At 34.5% G+C, this 23,226-nt stretch overlaps 1 non-coding gene across 1 annotated transcript; it reads right to left on the bottom strand.

Moving 5' to 3' along the window:
• Positions 1–14,737: 14,737 nt before the first annotated feature.
• On the bottom strand, positions 14,738–14,845 carry LOC112738678 (small nucleolar RNA R71). The gene has a single exon (XR_003169624.1). It is a non-coding gene; the product is annotated as a small nucleolar RNA R71 (small nucleolar RNA).
• Between the last annotated feature and the right edge of the window lie 8,381 nt (positions 14,846–23,226).

The raw sequence follows: 23,226 nt of genomic DNA, 5'->3' as shown, positions 1-23,226 counted from the left end.
AAATTTGGGTTGGTCGAGTGATTAGCTTAATCGTCAGCTTAAACAAGTGTTAGGAGTTCGAATTTTATTTCGTGTGTGTAGTAATTCATTGACCCTCTTAAATAAAACTTAAAGTCATGATAGATTAGTTCTTAATTTATTGGATATTGTGAAAAATAAAAAATATATATCTATACCTAAATTTTATTATTTTTTTGCCCCCACAACTAAATTTTTCTGGGTCCGTCACTAACTCCATACTTCATCGGCCACACCGGTCAGTGTTAATCCGTCTCTCATAGCAAGCATCAACATTGTCGCTTCTTCTTTATCTAGCCCTTTTATCGGCGAAAAAACTAAACATATAATTAAAAATGAAATTAACCATCCGCATACCTAATAAAATGAACATCTAGTATAATTTAATTGTATATACTTAAATCCAATCCAAAAAATTAAACATCCAATTTAAAATAAAAATAACCATCCACATATTTAGTAAAATAAACATCCAGTATACAACGATACCAACACGACACCTACAACACTAACCATGGTTCTCCGCTAGTACCACATAGGAAGCCAGTTTCTAAGAGTACCTCAGGGGGTACCATGGGAGCATTCACAACGGTTGAGGACAGCTCACCCTTCAAGGCACCAAGCACAACCTCTGCAATCTTAATAGCAACACCCTCCTAAACCTCTTTAGTGCTAGCTCCAAGATAAAGGGTCACGGTAATGTTGTGGTGTTGAACGAGTTTGTTGTGTTTTGTTGGGGGTTCCTCAGTGAACACATCAAGGGCTGTCTGAGCCACAATTCCGTCATCAAGGGCCTTAACGAGTGCATCTTCGTCAATAACACCTCCTCTAGCCACGTTGACGATGCGGACGCCCTTCTTCATCTGAGAGGAGAAGGTGCTACGGTGGTCGAACGGCGCAGCTGCCTACGCGAGAAAAAGGGACTAAGGTGGTCGTCTTTGCTGCTGCAAATTGCAGGGTGAAGAAGGACAGCAGTGGTCAGGCGACTCTACTACGAATCGCGAAGTGGCGTGGGGTTGCATCGTGTGAGGAGGAAGCCGCGATGGTAGACGGTATTTGGCAGCGCTGCACCTTACGGTGGTTGAAGCTACGGCGCCGTCCGTCGTGGCGTGGTAGAAGGAGAAAACGTGAGATGGAAGAGGGGGGAAGGGTTGAGATGAAATGGAAACGTAATGTGATGGAAGAAGTTACATTACCTAACCCTAATAATTTAAATTCAAAAATTGATTATTAATTATTCTAATAAATTGAGAATCTAATTTAATAATTAATTTAACCTTCTTTTTTAAGCCATTGTTCATGCTGTTGAATATTTACATTATTTATTTATATGTTTTTCTTCCAACAGATTTTATGGGTTTTTTTTTTTGTTCCCTTTAATCCTGAGGTTCTACAATTTGGGCCTGAGCTAAAAGAAAATTTTGCTCAAAGTAGTTGGCCCAAAAATTAACAAAATAAGTTATTGTAATTTACTCTCCTAATATGTCAATTCTTAGATGTTATTTTTGAACGGTTAAAAAGTACGAAAGAACACTTATTGCCCTTAAATCAAAGGATGTGTGTTCCTTAGATGCAGAAGCTTATAATGTTAGCCTAATTTTTAAAGTAGACTAATATAATTATGTTGTATTTTAAAAAGGTTATGCTATAAATTTACATCTAAGAAACTGATGCGACTTGGTTTAAGGGTAAGAAGTATTCATTCACACCTTTTTAATCTGCTAGGACCATCATATAGGAACTGTTACATTGCAGCTATAGACAAGGAATATGATGGTGCAACACTAATATTTGGACTATTAAATATTCTTAATAATAAAATATATTTTTTAATTTTTTTAATAATTATTATATAATTTTATTTACAAATTAATTTTTTGTTTATTATTTAATTTTAAAATTTATTTTTTATTTTATAAATTATTATTTTATTATTGATCTATTTTATTTTTAGAATTCTATCTTAATTTTTTTAAATTATTTTAATTTAGAAATCCTAATTTTATTTTTTTACTTAAGATTAATAATTGGTGCATAATTTATCATTAATTTATTTTTTAATTAACCAATTCTATAATTGTAATCGTTTATTAATCTCTTTGATTATCAATTTAGACATAAAAATAAGTATAAAATCTTGATCATGCACGTCATGCTTCAATTTATTTGATTCAAAAATAATTATTATCTTTTTTGAAAAAAAAAATTATATCTAATTTTGGGCATTGAACTTGATGGCAGTTCTAACTCGAGCGGCGGTGGAATGAGTTTCGCTCCAACGGCACTTGGACCTTCAAGCCCCTCAAAAGCATATTCAAACATGCAAATGTTTATTTTTCAATATTTGATATCTGCTGTCAGGACATTTTTAACTCTGGTGATGTTATGACCGAAAGGATCGTGTAATCATAATTCTCCTTGATTTTGTTTTTAACATCACGTTGATCCATTTTATTTATTTCTGCATATCTGTATTTCACCTTGTGCATTCGGGTATCATTTGTAATTTATCAATTTGGATAATTTAATCGATTGTGTTACTAATGCATAATTCAATCGATTGTGTTATACTTCTAATCGATTTTTTGACACTACTCATTTCTTATCAATTGTTTGGTGTCAAATAAATCGATTGAATTAACAACAAACACGATTTTGAAATTTTCTAATTTTTACAAATGTAACGGATAAAAAAAAAGGACTCGTTAATTCACATTGTCAAAATATTTATGGAGGTCATGATTAATGGAAGATCTATTTTGTTATTATTTCTAATTGTTAATAAACATAAATGATGAATAATAAAATAATGATTATAAAATAAAAATAGGTTTTAGAATAAAATAATAGATAAAAAATTAATTTATAAATAAAATTAAATAAAGACTATTTAATAATTATTGAAAGATTAAAAATATATTTTATTACTGAGACTATTTAATAGTCCAAATATTACGGAACATCAAATCCTTTGTCACAGTTTTATTCACTGATGTTGAGTTGAGAACACAACTAATTTAAATGATGATGACAAACATTGATTTATTGGGTTAAATATCCAATTAGTTTTGATTACTTTAGTTAGTAATACAGGCCAAACATTAAAGAAGCAGCAGCCCAAAGCAATGGAACCAAAAAACAAAGATTGTTGGTGGGTTCTTTAATCTATAAACAAAATCCAAAGAAATGAAACAAAGAAATTAATTGGGCTGAATGGAAAGTCAAGCGAATCCAAGCTCAAGTTGATTTATCCAAGTTGAAGCCAACTAAAGCCAACGTTTACAAAACTTTTTTCGGTTAGATTCAAGAAGAGAGAGAGAAAGCTTTATCATTTTAGTTCATTCACCAGAGAAGAATAAAAGAGAAAAGTAAATCAAAAAAGCAAAGGTCTAATCGTCCTAATCAAAGCAGGTTAAACTAAGTCAGAGGATAAAGGTGATTTATTTCTATTTACATGCAAGTTAATTTTTTCACTTCTTTTTCATATTTCTGCAACACCATTTTGGGATAAATGGAGAAAGCGGTTTCTGAATTTTACTGCTGTGAATCAATGGTCTACAAAATTACTTGGAGCTAAAGTACATTTTCAATGGTTTGAATTTGGGATTATCACTAAATAAGCTCACTTCTACTATCATGTTGTCTTCGGTCAAACAAATGTTTCAAAAGTTGAAATCCCTAATTTAGGGGTTGATTGAAGAAAGAGAAGGGATGAACCATGTGAGCTCAAGATCCAAGGAGTTGACTTGAGAGAAACCCTAACTGGGTCTCAGCACAAGATACAAAAAAAAAAAAAAAGAAAAGGTTTCTGATAAGAGATCAAGGAGAGAGAACCCGAATTGAGAGAGAGTGAAAATCTCACAACTAAGTTTGAAGTCTTAGAAGCATTACACCTACACTAAAGGGAGCACTCAACTAAGATAAAGAACAAAGTAATGAGTTCAGATGCTAGGTTCTGTGCATAGAGTTAAAGCTGTGATTCATCAATCTCCTTCATATTTTTTTGTTTTGTATTCCTGTTTCAATGTATATCTTTCTGCATTTTCTTTGAGAGGTAAAAGGCAAGAAAGAGAGACAATGAAAAAAATCAAATAGTGAAAAAGGTTGAGAGAAACACTTGAGAGAAAAACCAAGAGTGATTTTAGATTTTTCTTGGTTGTATTTTTTGTCTTGTGTCAAGTACCTGTATGGTGCCCCTTACTAAGTTGGGTAAACAATCAGTATAAAGAGTTTAGGTATTAGCATAACCAAGTTAAGTTTAGGAAAAAACTTGTGTGTCCAAATAGGATTGTGTGAATCCTAGAAAATTAGTGTAGGTAATACTTTGACTATAGTAAAAATTCCACCACAGTTATGGTCGAGACTGGATGTAGGTTGCATTACACAAGACAACTGAACCAAGATACATGAATGTGTCAACTTCTTCCTTTCCTTTGCTGTTCAGTTTTTTAAAATTTATGAGACAAAACGAAATTGTCTTTATCTTCCGCTACACAGATCAAACATAAATCTAGATTGAAATTTGATATTAAAGACTTAAGTAATAGAAAGTAAAAAAATGCCATAAATTTAACCCCTTTTCTCTAAATTTTCTGTAACTTTCAACTGATTTTACTGTATTAATAGAGTAAATTAAAATTAAATTATTTTGTTAATTAAATCCTTTGCCACAGTCTTATTCACTGATTTCACTGTATTAATTAAAATTAAATTATTTTGTTAATTTTTTAATGGGTCAACTACTTTAAATAAAACAAACCTTTTAGTATGGGCCCAAATTATGGAGCCACTAGGAGTGAATAAAATTAACCCACATTCATTTCACATAATAGTGTATATATAATAAGAGACAATTTTAATATTTTTAGCTTATGTTGTTCAATTCAGTAGTTTGATTTTATTTTTTTAACTCTCTTCAGGTGCTTCTGTCACATTAATGATGATCTGAGAATAAGAAAGAAAATTTAGTCATTAGTGATAAAAAAAAGTTCTTATAATTTTCGAACTTTACTTAACCAAATTAAATGGATATTAAATAAATATGAATTGGTCTAATTATTATTTGTATAGCATGGTTAGTTAAGAAATTAAAGTTATGTTTTTAATTATTTTTAATATATTAAAAAACAATTTTTTAATTAAATTTTAAATCAGTGTATTAATTGAAGGCAAAGTGGTTCGAAAATACCTATTAAATTTATGTAAAGAGCATAATTTTTCTTATAAATGTTACTCTAATTTATGGTGTTATTGATGAATATTCTTTTACCATCGTTGATCAAAAGTAAATTTGTCAAATACAAATTGTAAATTGCTTCTATTTTTTGTAAGTTCATAACTTCACATTGATATTTGCATTTACATCTTTGTTTGGTTCTTACCTTGTAACAATCTTTTGAAAATCGTTCAAATAAATTCTTTTAAGTAATATTTGAGAAGAAAATTTTTATAAATATACTAAATCATAAAATAAACAAATTTATATTTATTATTTAATATCATTTAAATAAATAATTTATTCACTAAAATAAAATTTAATTTGTTCAATCTTATTTTACTTTCAATTAAGAAAAAAAGTATATCAATTTTTTATGTCATCATAATCATTTCAGTATCTCCTATAGTATATTTTTATCATAAAAACACTAATAAAACACTGTGAAATTAAAAACACTAATAAAACACTGTGAAATTAAATATATTGTAAAATTGATTTAATTTTAATTTGGTTATTTATTACTAATACATATATTATGGCTTGTACTACGTAATAAATGATATCGTTTTTGTTTTTTGTTTTTATTTTTATCTTTTTTGTTGTTTTTCTAGACAATGAAGGATATTGTTATCATAAGCACATAAGCTTTTTAAGAATAGTAGCATTCTAACAGGTTTTGTGGTCGTTCACTTCAATAGTGGTTCTACAATTTTGGACCCGAGATAAAAGAAAATTTTTATTTAAAGTAATGTGTTATGGCAAATTTTAGAAGGTTAAATTTAACGATGTGTGTATAATTTTTTGGAGTGTTTGAAAATATTCTAGATGATTCTGAAACGTTTTAGAATGCCTTAGAAGGTCTCGGAATACCCTATAAGGTTTTAGAAGACTCTAGAAGGTGATAGAGTATTCTAGAAGAGTGTGGATGTATATAAAAGTATAAAAAGTAGTATGGAATAATCTAAAAATATTTACAGAAATATAGTAAGATTACTATAGATATTTGTAGTAAAAATTCTAGATGATCAATCTCGATCGTTAATTAAATTTAATCCTAACCATCCATATAGGAGGTGGATGGCTATAAGTAGGGATGAGAATTAGAGTTTGGGTATGTGTGAGTCATTTGTAATAAACACTTGAGTAATCAAGTGTTCTTTCCACCAAAGCTTCATTTCTCTTGTGTTCTTAGCTTTCTTGCTAAATATTGAGGGTTAGACTGACCTGGTCTTAACTTAAGAGGTTGAGCAAGTCTGAGTGTCGGCATGGTAGCATTAAAGTGTGTCCAAAGCCGTGATAATTTGGCATCAGAGCAAGATTCGAGAGGGAGCACAAGTGACTTGTATGTATGACTTCTAGTGTAACCATGGAGCATGTTGAGTCTTAAAGGGGTAGAGATATTGTTCCTTCTCAATGGAGAAGCAAGAAGGTGTGCTCTTCAAATGAGCGTAGTGGTAAAAACTTCTTAGAAGAGAGAGTTTTGATGTTCGAGAATGTTCTATTGTCTATGGATGAGTGCTTCCAAAGGATAGAACATAACAAGGAGACCCTGATGTAGGAAAATTGTCGGTAAAGAATTTCTCAATGAAATCTCGTTGCAAGTATAGTTCTAAACCAACAAACAATTCTCAACCAAAGTTTAATTTTTTGTCACAAGTACAAACCCCAATAAAAATAACCGAAGTATTTAAACCTCGGGTCGTCTCTCAAGGAATTGCAGTGAGGTATGCGTATTATTGGTTATGGTATCCAAGGGGTGGGTTGGTAAAAGTGCAAGAAACTAAAAGTAACAACTAAAGAAAGCAAGTAATAAAGAGAGACATTCATGGCAAGGATTAAGAATCTAAGCTTTCTATCCTAATCACTAATCATATTACAATAATTATCAAGAGCTTATCTTATTTAGTCATCTCCAACAATGGAAGAAGGTACAATGTTATCTTCACACAAGAGAAAGTTAAATAAGACTAGTTAATCTCAATCCAAAAGTCCTAATCAATTTACTAATTGAATTAGCAAAATATTAGCGTCGATGGAAACAATATTAACTAACAACTCTAGATCACCAACATAAGTTGGGTATTCATGACTCAAGATTGCCTAATTCCTCTTTCCAACCCAAGAATGCTAAAAAATCTACTCTAACATCCAACCAAGTATTTTGTCAAACACTTGGAAGGCATAAAAGGAAAGCATATTAAATTGCAAGAAATATAAAAACTAACAACTACCCAATACAAGAAATCAACAATAGCAACTCAAAACAACAATAAAAGAACATCAAACATTAAATTGCATTGAAAGGAAATTCAAATCCAACAAAAGTGCATCAACATAAAAGAGGCATGAAAAGGGAAATTAACAAGAAAACTAAGAAGAACAAAGATGTAAGAACAAGAAATTGTAAAGGAAACAAGATGAAAACAAGAAATTAAACCTAGATCTAAAATGCAATTAACCTAAAACCCTAATTCTAGAGAGAAGAGGGAGCTTCTCTCTCTAGAAAACTAACCTACATGGTCCTAAGCTAAAACTAATTGCTCCCCCCTTTGTCCAATCTTCAATTCTTCATGAAATAGTCTCTGGAATGAGTTGGATTTGGGCCTGGGATGCTCAGAAATCGCCCTCAGCGTTTTCACTTTAATGAGGTCACGTGCTGGCTGTGACGCGTACGCATGAATCATACGTACGTGTTGTCTGGCTTTTTCTTCTCATGCGTACGCGTCATGTCACGCGTACGCGTCGCCTGGACGATGCACCTCTTCACGCGTGCGCATCTGTCACGCGTGCACGTCGCTCTAAGCACTCTAAATCCTTGTTTTTCCATGAATTCTCCACTTTGCATGCTTTTCTCTTTACTTCTTTCATCCAATACTTGCCTTATGAATCTGAAATCACTCAACAAACATATCAAGACATCGAATGGAATTAAAGTGAATTAAATTTAGCTATTTTAAGGCCTAAAAAGCATGTTTTCACACTTAAGCACAAATTTAGGGAGAATTACAAAACCATGCTATTTCATTGAATAAATATGAGAAAAATTGATAAAATCTCCTAAATTAAGCACAAGATAAACCACAAAATTGGGGTTTATCAAACCTCCCAACACTTAAACTAAGCATGTCCTCATGCTAAACTCAAGAAAGAAACAAAGGGTATCAACATTTATTCAATGCAAACTACTTAAATGCAACCTATCTAAATGCAACTATCTAAATGAATGCATCTACTTAGTTAAATTAAATCAATTTCCAAGAAAACATGATGAACATGAGGGCTAAGGCAATAGCAACCAAGTCAAACCCACAATTGAATTGAGTTATTATTTATTAAAGGGAATTTACAAACTTGCAAGAAAAGTGATGATCATAGGTGAAAACATGTAATTGAGCAATCGAACCATTACCGAATGTGTATTCGCTCTAGTCACTTAAATGTATAGGGTTGATTCACTCAATTCTCCCCTAATCATGCTTTCCAATATTTGTTTTTCATCTAACAATCAACAATTATTCCATGCATACATACAAATATCACGAGGACTTCTCCATAGGTTGTAATGGGGCTAGGGTCAAGGTAGGATTGTATATGGTTAAGTGAGCTTGAAATTTGAATCTTTGATTAACCTAAGCTTCCCACCTAAACTATATAATAACGTATACAATTCTAAACAAACCTAACTGCCCATTCTTCACTTATCACATACTCATGCATTTTTTTTTATCACAACTCATATGCATTGATTATTATTGAACTTCACTTTAGGGCATTTCGTCCCCTTTTTATTGCTTTTCTTTTTCTATTTTTTTCTTTTTCTATATATTTTTTTTCTTTTTATTTTTATCATTTTTTTAAAACTAAATATATACAAACCATCAATGCATATGATTTAAACATAATTGATACATGAGTATGTACCCAATTCCCATAATTTTCAACAAAATTACAAAATACACTTTTATCTCTACCCAATGTTCCCAACTCTCTCCCAAAATTAAATGATAAATACTCTCACTAGCCTAAGATAATCAAAGATCCAAATTAAGGACATTTATTATTTTTCACTTTAAGGCTAGTAATATGCTAAAATTAAGAACAAATGGGGTTTAGCATAGGCTCAAAATTGGCTAACAATGGAAGATAAAAGGTAAGGCTATTTAGATAAGTGAGCTAATTGAAACAATGACCTCAATCATATAAATGCATTCATACACAGAATAATGGATATAAAGAATCAAATAAATCAAAGATTACAATCATAGAAAGAGAATAATACACACAAGAATGAAAATAAATGGTTATATGATGTAACCACACAATTAGGCTCAAAACTCACATGCTTGTATTCTTAGCTCAAAACATGATCCACAATGTATATAATTCAAGCAAGTTCTAAAAGTTTTATTTTCAAATCAATTGGGGTGCCCTATAGATAAATTTCTTGAAAATTTCATCATTTTGACTAAACTTATTATATATGTATGCAAAATAAGAAAATGCAACAAAAATCCTAAAAGACCTAAAAATGAAATGCGAAAGTGTTGGGATAGAAATTTGTCACCCAAAAACGCCGATTGGTCGGACGACCTCCCCACACTTAAAAGTTTGCACCATCCTCGGTGCATTCAAAGATGAGCAAGGGGGTATGGCGACTCTCCGAATGCCACCTTCAGCCGGTGGATCAACCAGTGCTGCGTGTTCTTCCTCCCGCTTCCATTTTTTGCTTATGATGACTCATCCATGAAAATAGAAGACATGATAGTAAGAAAAGTAAATGCAAAAGCAAGGAAGCGTAAATTGTTAGAATGAGGTAAAAACCACTAGAATGAAGTGATTGAATTAGTGTGACATTAATGAAACAAGTGTGTGAGTTCTAAATTGGGCGCCGTTTAGAACACACACATTAGCATAGAAAGCTATGTCACAATTACACAAAAAAAATATGCACTTCACTCATTTTAGTGTGCTTGAGATACTTTAAAGAAAACTTGTAGGTTAAGACAACCAAACAAGTAGTGAAGAAGCATAAAAGCATTCAAGCAAAAGTCAAGTAATTGTGAATTGGATAATGAATGGACATTGATTGATGTGTAAGTAAACTTAGTGAACTAATTGAAATGTAAAGCTCACACATCAAACAATGACATATATTGAAGTTGTTGCAACACCTAAGTGACATAGATGTGGAAGACATGGGTGCTATAGAACTTAAGAAAAGAGGGATAGAGATTAAACTCAATCACATAGCAAGCATGGTCCACAAAGCTTGAAAAGCTCAAAAATGTCACTAGGTAAGCTTTTGATCCAATTCCATAATTCCACAATCTCAACGCATGAAATAGATGATGTGAATAAAGATCAATCATAAGAAGCATCGCCTAAAAAAATTGCATTGATAATACATGATGAGCGGATAATTTATACGCTTTTTGTCATTGTTTTTAGTATGTTTTTAGTAGGATCTAGTTAATTTTAGGGATGTTTTTATTAGTTTTTATGTTAAATTCACATTTCTGGATTTTACTATGAGTTTGTGTGTTTTTCTGTGATTTCAGGTATTTTCTGGCTGAAATTGAGGGACTTGAGCAAAAATCAGATTCAGAGGTTGAAGAAGGACTGCTGATGCTGTTGGATTCTGACCTCCCTGCACTCAAAGTGGATTTTCTGGAGCTAAAGAATTCCAAATGGCGCGCTCTCAACGGCGTTGGAAAGTAGACATCCAGGGCTTTCCAGAAATATATAATAGTCCATACTTTGCCCAAGTTTAGATGATGCAAAAGGGCATTGAATGCCAATTCTACGCTGTAGTCTGGAGTTAAACGCCAGAAACACGTCACGAACCAGAGTTGAACGCCAAAAACACGTTACAAACTGGCGTTCAACTCCAAGAATGATCTCTCCACGTGTAAACTTCAAGCTCAGCCCAAGCACACACTAAGTGGGCCCCGGAAGTGGATTTATGCATCAATTACTTACTTCTGTAAACCCTAGTAGCTAGTTTAGTATAAATAGGACTTTTTACTATTGTATTAGGATATCTTATGATCTTTTGAACCATCTTTGGATCATATTGATCACGTTTGGGGGCTGGCCATTCGGCCATGCCTGAACCTTTTACTTATGTATTTTTCAACGGTAGAGTTTCTGCACTCCATAGATTAAGGTGTGGAGCTCTGCTGTTCCTCATGATTTAATGCAAAGTACTACTGTTTTATATTCAATTCAACTTATTCCGCTTCTAAGATATCCATTCGCACCCAAGAACATGATGAATGTGATGATTATGTGATGCTCATCATCATTCTCACTTATGAACGTGTGCTTGACAAACACTTCCGTTCTACATGCAAACAAGCTAGAATGAGTATCTCTTAGATATCTAATACAGAGGACCGAGTCCGAGATATTAGAATCTTCGTGGTATAAGTTAGAACCCATGGATGGCCATTCCTGAGATCCGGAAAGTCTAAACCTTGTCTGTGGTATTCCGAGTAGGATCTAGGAAGGGATGGCTGTGACGAACTCCAAACTCGCGAGTGCTGGGCATAGTGACAGACGCAAAAGGAGGGTGAACCCTATTCCAGTATGATCGAGAACCTCCAGATGATTAGCCGTGCCGTGACAGAGCATTTGGACCTTTTTCACAAAGAGGATGGGATGTAGCCATTGACAACGGTGATGCCCTATATAAAGCTTGCCATGGAAAGGAGTAGGAAGGATTGGATGAAGACAGCAGTAAAGCAGAGGTTCAGAGGAACGAAAGCATCTCTATACACTTATCTGAAATTCTCACCAATGAATTACATACGTATTTCTATCTTTATTTTCTGTTTATTTATTATTATTATTCGAAAACTCCATAACCATTTGATATCTGCCTGACTGAGATTTACAAGGTGACCATAGCTTACTTCAAGCCGACAATCTCCGTGGGATCGACCCTTATTCACGTAAGGTTTTATTACTTGGACGACCCAGTGCACTTGCTGGTTAGTTGTATCGAAGTTGTGACAAATTATAAATTAAGATTAGAGCACCAAGTCTTTGGAGCCATTACCAGGGATCACAATTTCGTGCACCAAGTTTTTGGCACCGTTGCTGGGGATTGTTCGAGTTTGGACAACTGATGGTTCATCTTGTTGCTCAGATTAGGTAACTTTCTTTTCGTTTTCTTTTCAAAAAAAAAAAAAATCGTTTTCAAAAATCTTTCAAAAAATATTTTCCTTTTGTTTTCGAAAATTATTTTGGAATTTTTAAGAATGAATTCTAGAGTTTCATGAAGCATGTAGAAGCCTGGCTGGCTGTAGAGCCACGTCTAAATTCATTTGGACTGAGGCTTCCAAGTCATCATTACAAGAGCAAGCTAGTTGTTGCTAATAAAATTTGTTGTTGTATGACTGATTGGTATCTTCTAAAGCTTGGCTGGCTATTAAGCCATGTCTAACCCTTAGATTGGAGCTTTAGACTAAATAGCACAAGATTCCTGGAATTCATGTTAAAATTTTTGAAATCCTTATTTTCTTTTTCAAATAATTTTCGAAAAATACAAAAAAAAATTTATAAAATCATAAAAATAAAAAATATTTTGTGTTTCTTGTTTGAGTCTTGAGTCAATTTTTAAGTTTGGTGTCAGTTGCATTTTTTCTCTAAAAAATTTATGCATTCTTCGAAAATTCATGCATTCATAGTGTTCTTCATGATCTTCAAGTTGTTCTTGGCCAGTCTTCTTGTTTGATCTTCATATTTTCTTGTTTTGTGTCTTTTCTTGTTTTTCATATGCATTTTTCGTTTGTTAGAGTCCAAGCATTAAAGATTTCTAAGTTTGGTGTCTTGCATGTTTTCTTTTCTTGAAAATTTTTCAAAAATAAGTTCTTGATGTCTATCTTGACATTCATAGTGTTCTTGGTGTTCATCTTGACATTCATAATGTTCTTGCATGCATCACATGTTTAGATCCAAAATTTTCATGCATTGCATCATTTTTCATGTTTTTCTCTCTCATCATTAAAAATTCAAAAATCAAAAAATATATTTCCTTTTTTTTCTCTCATAAATTTCGAAAATTTGGATTGACTTTTTCAAAAATTTTAAAAATTCAATTGTTTATTATGAGTCAAATCAAATTTTCAATTTAAAAATCTTATCTTTTTCAAAATCTTTTTCAAAAATCAAATCTTTTTCATTTTTCTTATTTATTTTTGAAAATTTTAAAAATATTTTTCAAAAATATTTTTCTTAATTTTATTTCATAATTTTCAAAAATATCATCAACAATTAATGTTTTGATTCAAAAATTTCAAGTTTGTTACTTACCTGTTAAGAAAGATTCAAACTTTAAGTTCTAAAATCATATCTTGTGATTTCTTGTGAATCAAGTCATTAATTGTGATTTTAAAAATAAAATCTTTTTCAAAACTAATTTCAATCATATCTTTTCAAAAATATCTTTTTATCTTATCTTTTTCAAAATCATATCTTTTTAATCATACCTCTTCATATCATATCTTTTTCAAATATCTTTTCTAACTTCTTATCTTCTTATCTTTTCAAAATTGAATTTCAAATCTTTTTCAACTAACTAATTGACTTTTTATTTGTTTCTTATCTTTTTCAAAACTACCTAACTAACTATCCCTCTCTAATTTTCGAAAATACCTCCCTCTTTTTCAAAAATTCTTTCAATTTTTAATTTTAATTTTAATTTTATCTTAATTTTCGAAAATCATTAACTCTTTTTCAAAAATTATTTTCGAAAACTTCTCTCTCTCATCTTCTTCTATTTATTTATTTATTTACTAACACTTCTCTTCATCTCATATCTCTGCTCTCCTCACCCTTGTGTTTGGATTCTCCTCCCTTCTCTTTCCTTACATTACATTCTTTTCTTCTTCTACTCACACAAAGGAATCTCTATACTGTGACATAGAGAATTCCATATTTTCTTTGTTATTCCCTTCTTTGTCATATGAGCAGGAGCAAGGACAAGAACATTCTTGTTGAAGCAGATCCTGAACCTGAAAGGACTCTGAAAAAGAAACTAAGAGAAGTTAAAATACAACAATCCAGAGACAACCTTACAGGAATTTTCGAACAGGAAGAGGAGATGGCAGCCGAAAATAATACTAATGCAAGGAGGATGCTTGGTGAATTTACTGCACTAATTCCAATTTACATGGAAGAAGCATCTCCATCCCTGCCATTGGAGCAAACAACTTTGAGCTGAAACCTCAATTAGTTTCTCTGATGCAGCAGAACTGCAAGTTTCATGGACTTCCACCTGAAGATCCTTTTCAGTTCTTAACTGAATTCTTGCAGATATGTGATACTGTTAAGACTAATGGAGTAGATTCTGAAGTCTACAGGCTCATGCTTTTCCCATTTGCTGTAAGAGACAGAGCTAGAGTGTGGTTGGACTCTCAACCCAAGGATAGCCTGAACTCTTGGGATAAGCTGGTCAAGGCTTTCTTAGCCAAGTTCTTTCCTCCTCAAAAGCTGAGTAAGCTTAGAGTGGATGTTCAAACCTTCAGACAAAAAGAAGGTGAATCCCTCTATGAAGCTTGGGAGAGATACAAGAAACTGACCAAAAAGTGTCCTTCTGACATGCTTTCAGAATGGACCATCCTGGATATATTCTATGATGGTCTGTCTGAATTAGCTAAGATGTCATTGGATACTTCTGTAGGTGGATCCATTCACCTAAAGAAAACGCCTGCAGAAGCTCAAGAACTCATTGACATGGTTGCTAATAATCAGTTCATGTACACTTCTGAGAGGAATCCTGTGAGTAATGGGACGCCTCAGAAGAAGGGAGTTCTTGAAATTGATACTCTGAATGCCATATTGGCTCAGAATAAAATATTGACTCAGCAAGTCAATATGATTTCTCAGAGTCTGAATGGAATGCAAGCTGCATCCAACAGCACTCAAGAGGCATCTTCTGAAGAAGAAGCTTATGATCCTGAGAACCCTGCAATAGCAGAGGTGAATTATATGGGTGAACCATATGGAAACACCTATAATCCCTCATGGAAAAATCACCCAAATCTCTCATGGAAGGATCAAAAGCCTCAAAAAGGCTTTAATAATGGTGGAAGAAACAGGTTTAACAATAGCAAGCCTTTTCCATCATCCACTCAGCAACAGATAGAGAACTCGGAATAAAATACCTCTAATTTAGCAAATTTAGTCTCTGATTTATCTAAGGCCACTCTGAGTTTCATGAATGAAACAAGGTCCTCCATTAGAAATTTGGAGGCACAAGTGGGCCAGCTGAGTAAAAGGATCACTAAAATCCCTCCTAGTACTCTCCCAAGCAATACAGAAGAAAATCCAAAAGGAGAGTGCAAGGCCATTGAATTGACCATCATGGCCGAACCCACAAGAGGGGAGAAGGACGTGAATCCCAGTGAGGAAGACCTCCTGGGACGTCCAGCGATCAATAAGGAGTTTCCCTTTGAGGAACCAAAGGACTCTGAGGCTCATCTAGAGACCATAGAGATTCCATTAAACCTCCTTACGCCCTTCATGAGCTCTGATGAGTATTCCTCTTCAGAAGAGAATGAGGATGTTACTAAAGAGCAAGTTGCCAAGTTTCTTGGTGCAATCATGAAGCTGAATGCCAATTTATTTGGTAATGAGACTTGGAAAAATGAACCTCCCCTGTTCATCATTGAACTAAATGCATTGGATCAACTGAGATTGCCTCAGAAGAAATAGGATCCTGGAAAGTTCCTAACACCTTATACCATAGGCACCATGACCTTTGAGAAGGCTTTATGTGACCTTGGGTCAGGAATAAACCTCATGCCACTCTCTGTAATGGAGAAACTGGGAATCTTTGAGGTGTAAGCTGCTAGAATCTCATTAGAGATGGCAGACAATTCAAGAAAAGAGACTTATGGACAGGTAGAGGACGTGTTAGTAAAGGTTGAAGGCCTTTATATCCCTGCTGATTTCATAATCCTAGATACTGGGAAGGATAAGGATGAATCCATCATCCTTGAAAGACCCTTCCTAGCCACAGCAAGAGCTGTGATTGATGTTGACAGAGGTGAACTAGTCCTTCAGTTGAATGAGGACTCCCTTGTGTTTAAAATTCAAGGACATTCTTCTGTAAACATGGAAAAGAGGCACAATAAGCTTCTCTCAAAACAGAGTCATACAGAGCCCCCACAATCAAACTCTAAGTTTGGTGTTGGAAGTCTATAAAATTGACCTGATCACCTGTGTGGAGCCATGAGAGCCCACTGTGAAGCTATTGACATTAAAGAAGCGCTTGTTGGAAGGTAACCCAATTTTTATTTATCTAATTTTATTTTTATTTTTATTGTTCTTTCATGTTTTATTAGGTTCATGATCATGTGGAGTCACAAAATAAATAGAAAAATCAAAAACAGCAGAAGAAAAATCACACCCTGGAGGAAGAACTTACTGGCATTTAAACGCCAGTAAGGAGCATCTGGCTGGCGTTCAACGCCAGAACAGAGCATGGAGCTGGCGCTGAACGCCAGAAACAAGTATGGAGCTGGCGTTCAACGCCAGAAATATGCTGCACATGGGCGTTGAACGCCCAGAACAAGCATCACTTCGGCGTTTAAACGCCAGAAATGCATGCAAAGGCATTTTACATGCCTAATTAGTGCAGGGATGTAAATCCTTGACACCTCAGGATCTGTGGACCCCACATGATCACCTCAGGATCTGTGGACCCCACAGGATCCCCACCTACTTCCACTCATATTCTTCCCTCTTCTTAATGTTCATTTTCTCTTTCCCAAACCCTTCACCAATCACCATAATCTCTCTTCTCTGTTTTCCATTCACCACTCACATCCATACACCCCACCTACCTTCAAAATTCAAAATCTCTTTACCACCCAAGTCCACCCATATAGCCGAATACACACATCCCTCCATCTCCTCCATATCTTCTTCTTCTTCTACTATTCTTTCTTCTTTTGCTCGAGGGCGAGCAACATTCTAAGTTTGGTGTGGTAAAAGCATAGTTCTTTTTTATTTTTCCATAACCATTGATAGCACCTAAGGCCTGAGAAACCTATAGAAAGAGGAAAGGGAAGACAAAAGCTTCCATCAAGGGTCTATAGCTCAGTGGTAGAACATTTAAATGCAAATCAAGAGATCCCTGAGATACCTCAGGGGATACATTTTCCTCCACACAATTATTGGGAGCAACTAAGGGTGGAACATCAAGGGCACTCCATCATCCTCCATGAAATTAGAGAAGATCAAAGAGCAATGAGGGAGGAGCAACAAAGACAAGGAAGAGACATAGAAGAGCTCAAGGACATCATTGGTTCCTCAAGAAGGAAACGCCACCATCACTAAGGTGGACTCATTCCTTGTTCTTACATTCTCTGTTTTTTGTTTTCTTATGTTAAATTTTTATCTATGTTTGTGTCTTTATTACATGATCATTAGTGTCTAAGTGTCTATGCCTTAAAGAAGTGAATATGAATCCATCACCTCTCTTAAATGAAAAATGTTTTAAAAGAAAAAATAAAAGAACAAGAAGTACATGGTTTCAAATTCATCCTTGAAACTAGTCTAATTATTTTGATGTGGTGACAATACTTTTTGTTTTCTGAATGAATGCTTGAACAGTGCATATGTCTTTTGAAGTTGTTGTTTAAGAATGTTAAATATGTTGGCTCTTGAAAGAATGATGACAAGGAGACATGTTATTTGATAATCTGAAAAATCATAAAAATGATTCTTGAAGCAAGAAAAAGCAGTGAATACAAAAGCTTGCAGAAAAAAAAAAAGAAAAAAAATAGCGAAAAAAAAAAGAAGAACAAGCAAGCAGAAAAAGCCAAAAGCTCTTAAAACCAAAAGGCAAGAGCAAAAAGCCAGTAACCCTTAAAACCAAAAGGCAAGGGTAAATAAAAAGGATCCCAAGGCTTTGAGCATCAGTGGATAGGAGGGCCTAAAGGAAAAAAATCCTGGCCTAAGTGGCTAAACCAAGCTGTCCCTAACCATGTGCTTGTGGCGTGAAGGTGTCAAGTGAAAACTTGAGACTGAGCGATTAAAGTCAAGGTCTAAAGCAAAAGAAGAGTGTGCTTAAGAACCCTGGACACCTCTAATTGGGGACTTTAGCAAAGCTGAGTCACAATCTGAAAAGGTTCACCCAATTATGTGTCTGTGGCATTTATGTATCCGGTGGTAATACTGGAAAACAAAGTGCTTAGGGCCACGGCCAAGACTCATAAAGTAGCTGTGTTCAAGAATCAACATACTGAACTAGGAGAATCAATAACACTATCTGAACTCTGAGTTCCTATAGACGCCAATCAATCTGAACTTCAATGGATAAAGTGAGATGCCAAAACTATTCAAGAGGCAAAAAGCTACAAGTCCCGCTCATCTGATTGGAGCTATGTTTCATTGATAGTTTGGAATTTATAGTATATTCTCTTCTTTTTATCCCATTTGATTTTCAGTTGCTTGGGGACAAGCAACAATTTAAGTTTGGTGTTGTGATGAGCGGATAATTTATACGCTTTTTGGCATTGTTTTTAGTATGTTTTTAGTAGGATCTAGTTACTTTTAGGGATGTTTTTATTAGTTTTTATGTTAAATTCACATTTCTGGACTTTACTATGAGTTTGTGTATTTTTCTGTGATTTCAGGTATTTTCTGGCTGAAATTGAGGGACTTGAGCAAAAATCAGATTCAGAGGTTGAAGAAGGACTGCTGATGCTGTTGGATTCTGACCTCTCTGCACTCAAAGTGGATTTTCTGGAGCTACAGAACTCCAAATGGCGCGCTCTCAATGGCGTTGGAAAGTAGACATCCAGGGCTTTCCAGAAATATATAATAGTCCATACTTTTCCCAAGTTTAGATGACGCAAAAGGGCGTTGAACGCCAGTTCTACGCTGCAGTCTGGAGTTAAACGCCAGAAACACGTCACGAACCAGAGTTGAACGCCAAAAACACGTTACAAACTGGCGTTCAACTCCAAGAATGACCTCTCCACGTGTAAACTTCAAGCTCAGCCCAAGCACACACTAAGTGGGCCCCGGAAGTGGATTTATGCATCAATTACTTACTTCTGTAAACCCTAGTAGCTAGTTTAGTATAAATAGGACTTTTTACTATTGTATTAGGATATCTTATGATCTTTTGAACCATCTTTGGATCATATTGATCACGTTTGGGGGCTGGCCATTCGGCCATGCCTGAACCTTTTACTTATGTATTTTTCAACGGTAGAGTTTCTGCACTCCATAGATTAAGGTGTGGAGCTCTGCTGTTCCTCATGATTTAATGCAAAGTACTACTGTTTTATATTCAATTCAACTTATTTCGCTTCTAAGATATCCATTCGCACCCAAGAACATGATGAATGTGATGATTATGTGACGCTCATCATCATTCTCACTTATGAACGCGTGCCTGACAAACACTTCTGTTCTACATGCAAACAAGCTAGAATGAGTATCTCTTAGATATCTAATACAGAGGACCGAGTCCGAGATATTAGAATCTTCGTGGTATAAGTTAGAACCCATGGATGGCCATTCCTGAGATCCGGAAAGTCTAAACCTTGTCTGTGGTATTCCGAGTAGGATCTGGGAAGGGATGGCTGTGACGAACTTCAAACTCGCGAGTGCTGGGCGTAGTGACAGACGCAAAAGAAGGGTGAACCCTATTCCAGTATGATCGAGAACCTCCAGATGATTAGCCGTGCCGTGACAGAGCATTTGGACCTTTTTCACAAAGAGGATGGGATGTAGCCATTGACAACGGTGATGCCCTATATAAAGCTTGCCATGGAAAGGAGTAGGAAGGATTGGATGAAGACAGCAGGAAAGCAGAGGTTCAGAGGAACGAAAGCATCTCTATACACTTATCTGAAATTCTCACCAATGAATTACATAAGTATTTCTATCTTTATTTTCTGTTTATTTATTATTATTATTTGAAAACTCCATAACCATTTGATATCCGCCTGACTGAGATTTACAAGGTGACCATAGCTTGCTTCAAGCCGACAATCTCCGTGGGATCGACCCTTACTCACGTAAGGTTTTATTACTTGGACGACCCAGTGCACTTGCTGGTTAGTTGTATCGAAGTTGTGACAAATTATAAATTAAGATTAGAGCACCAAGTCTTTGGAGCCATTACCAGGGATCACAATTTCGTGCATCAATACACTATTGTCTAATCATAAAGAAATACTTTAAATTACATGGTGGCCAAAACATACAATTCAAAAGATTTAGAAAGCTTGAAGGCTATGTCATACACTTGGTATTCACAAAACATTAAGCATTAGGAGCTCAAAACCAAGTAGCAAATTGTAACCTCAACAAAAAATCTAACAATGAATAACAAAAATAATTATGCTAATAATAGCATCAAGTTAATAGGCAGCAACGAACAGTAAACAAAATTGATAATTCAACACTTATCATGAAAAAAAAAAATTTAAACAAAAATAAAACTAACTAATTAGCTAACTAACTAAACTAATTAATGGTTGATGGTATATGATAGTGTTGGATGATGGGTAAGATAAGGGAAGAAGAGAATAAATGGAAAGAAGAGATGAAAAAAAAGGGTGGTGAAACAGGGCAATCCGCGCGTACGAATAAGTGATGCGTAAGCGTGGTGACATAAAATGAGCGCGACGCATATGCGCGGGTCACGCATACGCGTGACGAACAAATTAGAGAGGCGACGCGTATGCATGGGGTGACGCGTACGCGTGGGTGGACTTTGTGCTAGAGGGATGATGAGCGGATAATTTATACGCTTTTTGGCATTGTTTTTAGTATATTTTTAGTATATTTTAATTAATTTTTATTATATTTTTATTAGTTTTTATTTAAAATTCACTTTTATGGACTTTACTATGAGTTTGTGTGTTTTTCTGTGATTTCAGGTATTTTTTGGCTGAAATTGAGGGACCTGAGCAAAAATCTGATTCAGAGGCTGAAAAAGAAGTGCAGATGCTGTTGGATTCTGACCTCCCTGCACTCAAAGTGGATTTTCTGGAGCTACAGAAGCCCAGTTGGCGCGCTCTCAACTGCGTTGGAAAGTAGACATTCTGGGCTTTCCAGAAATATATAATAGTTTATACTTTGTCCGAGATTTGATGGCCCAAACAGGCGTTCTAAGTCAGCTCAAGAATTCTGGCATTTAACTCCAGAATTGGCACAAAAGCTGGAGTTAAACGCCCAAACTGGGACAAAAGCTGGCGTTTAACTCCAAGAAAAGTCTCTACACATGAAAGCTTCAATGCTCAGCCCAAGCACACACCAAGTGGGCCCCGGAAGTGGATTTTTACACTAAACACCCTAGCTTACTCATTTTCTGTAACCCTAGGTCACCAGTTTACTATAAAAACTACTTTTAGTGATTCATCTTGTACCTCATGACATTCTACACGTTTCATATTGTATCTTCTATGGCATGAGTCTCTAAACCCCATTGTTGGGGGTGAGGAGCTCTGCTGTTCTTCATGAATTAATGCAATTACTACTATTTTCCATTCTATCACGCTTGCTTCTATTCTAAGATATTCATTCGCACTTCAACCTGATGAATGTGATAATCTGTGACACTCATCATCATTCTCACCTATGAATGTGTGCCTGACAACCACCTCCATTCTACATGCAATCAAGCTTGAATGTGTATCTCTTGGGTTTCTAATCTAAGATTGGAACCTTCGTGGTACAAGCTAGAATTATTGGCGGTCATTCCTGAGATCCGGAATGTCTAAACCTTGTCTGTGGTATTCTGAGTAGGATCTGGGAAGGGATGACTGTGACGAGCTTCAAACTCACGATTGTTGGGAGTGTGACAGACAAAAAAGGATTAATGGATCCTATTCCGACATGATCGAGAACCGACAAATGATTAGCCGTGCGGTGACAGCGCATTTGGAACATTTTCACTGAGAGGACGGGAAGTAGCCATTGACAACGGTGATGCCCAACATAAAGCTTGCCATAGAAGGAGCCTTGCGTGCATGAAGAAGAAGATAGTAGGAAAGCAGAGATTCAGAAGACAAAGAGTCTCCAAAGCCTCAACCTGTTCTTCATTACTGCATAACAAGTATTTATTTCATGTTCTTTTACTTTTTACAATTAAATCTAAGAATTATTGATATCCTGACTAAGAGTTACAAGATAACCATAGCTTGCTTCAAGCCGACAATCTCCGTGGGATCGACCCTTACTCACGTAAGGTATTACTTGGACGACCCAATGCACTTGCTGGTTAGTTGTGCGGAGTTGCAAAAGTGTAATTGTAATTTCGTGCACCAAATTTTTGGCGCTGTTGCCGGGGATTGTTTGAGTTTGGACAACTGACGGTTATCTTGTTGCTTAGATTAGGAGTATTTTATTTTTGTTGGTTTGGAGTCTTTTATTTGAGTTTAGTTTCATATTTTAAGTTTGGTGTCAATTGCATGCTTTTATTTTCTTTCAATTTTTCGAATTTGCATGTTCTTAGTTCTTTCTTGATCTTTAAAAAATTCTAAGTTTGGTGTCTTCTTTGTGTTTTCCTTTAAATTTTCGAAAATTTATGTTTGATTTTCTAAAAATTTTAAGTTTGGTGTCTTCTTTATGTTTTCCTTTAATTTTTTGAAAATTTTTGTTTGATTCTCTAAAAATTTTAAGTTTGGTGTGTTTTTGTGCTTTTATTTACTTTAAAATTTTTCAAAAATTTGTTCTTGGTGTTCATCTTGATCTTCAAAGTGTTCTTGGTGTTCATCTTGACATTCAAAGTTTTCTTGTTTGTTCTTTGTGTTTTGATCTAAAATTTCTAAGTTTAGTGTCATTTTGTTGTTTTTCTCTTTCCGCATTAAAATTCAAAAATAAAAAAATATCCTTTCCTTATTTTACTCATAAATTTCGAAATTTTGCATTAATTTAGTCAAAGATTTTCAAAATCATATCTTTTTTTTGTTAAGTCAAAATTCTAATTTCAAAAATTGATATTTTCAAATCTCTTT

This window comes from Arachis hypogaea, chromosome 13, assembly GCF_003086295.3.
Source record: "Arachis hypogaea cultivar Tifrunner chromosome 13, arahy.Tifrunner.gnm2.J5K5, whole genome shotgun sequence".
Lineage (NCBI taxonomy): Eukaryota > Viridiplantae > Streptophyta > Magnoliopsida > Fabales > Fabaceae > Arachis > Arachis hypogaea.
This window is presented reverse-complemented; position numbering and strand designations above follow the sequence as displayed.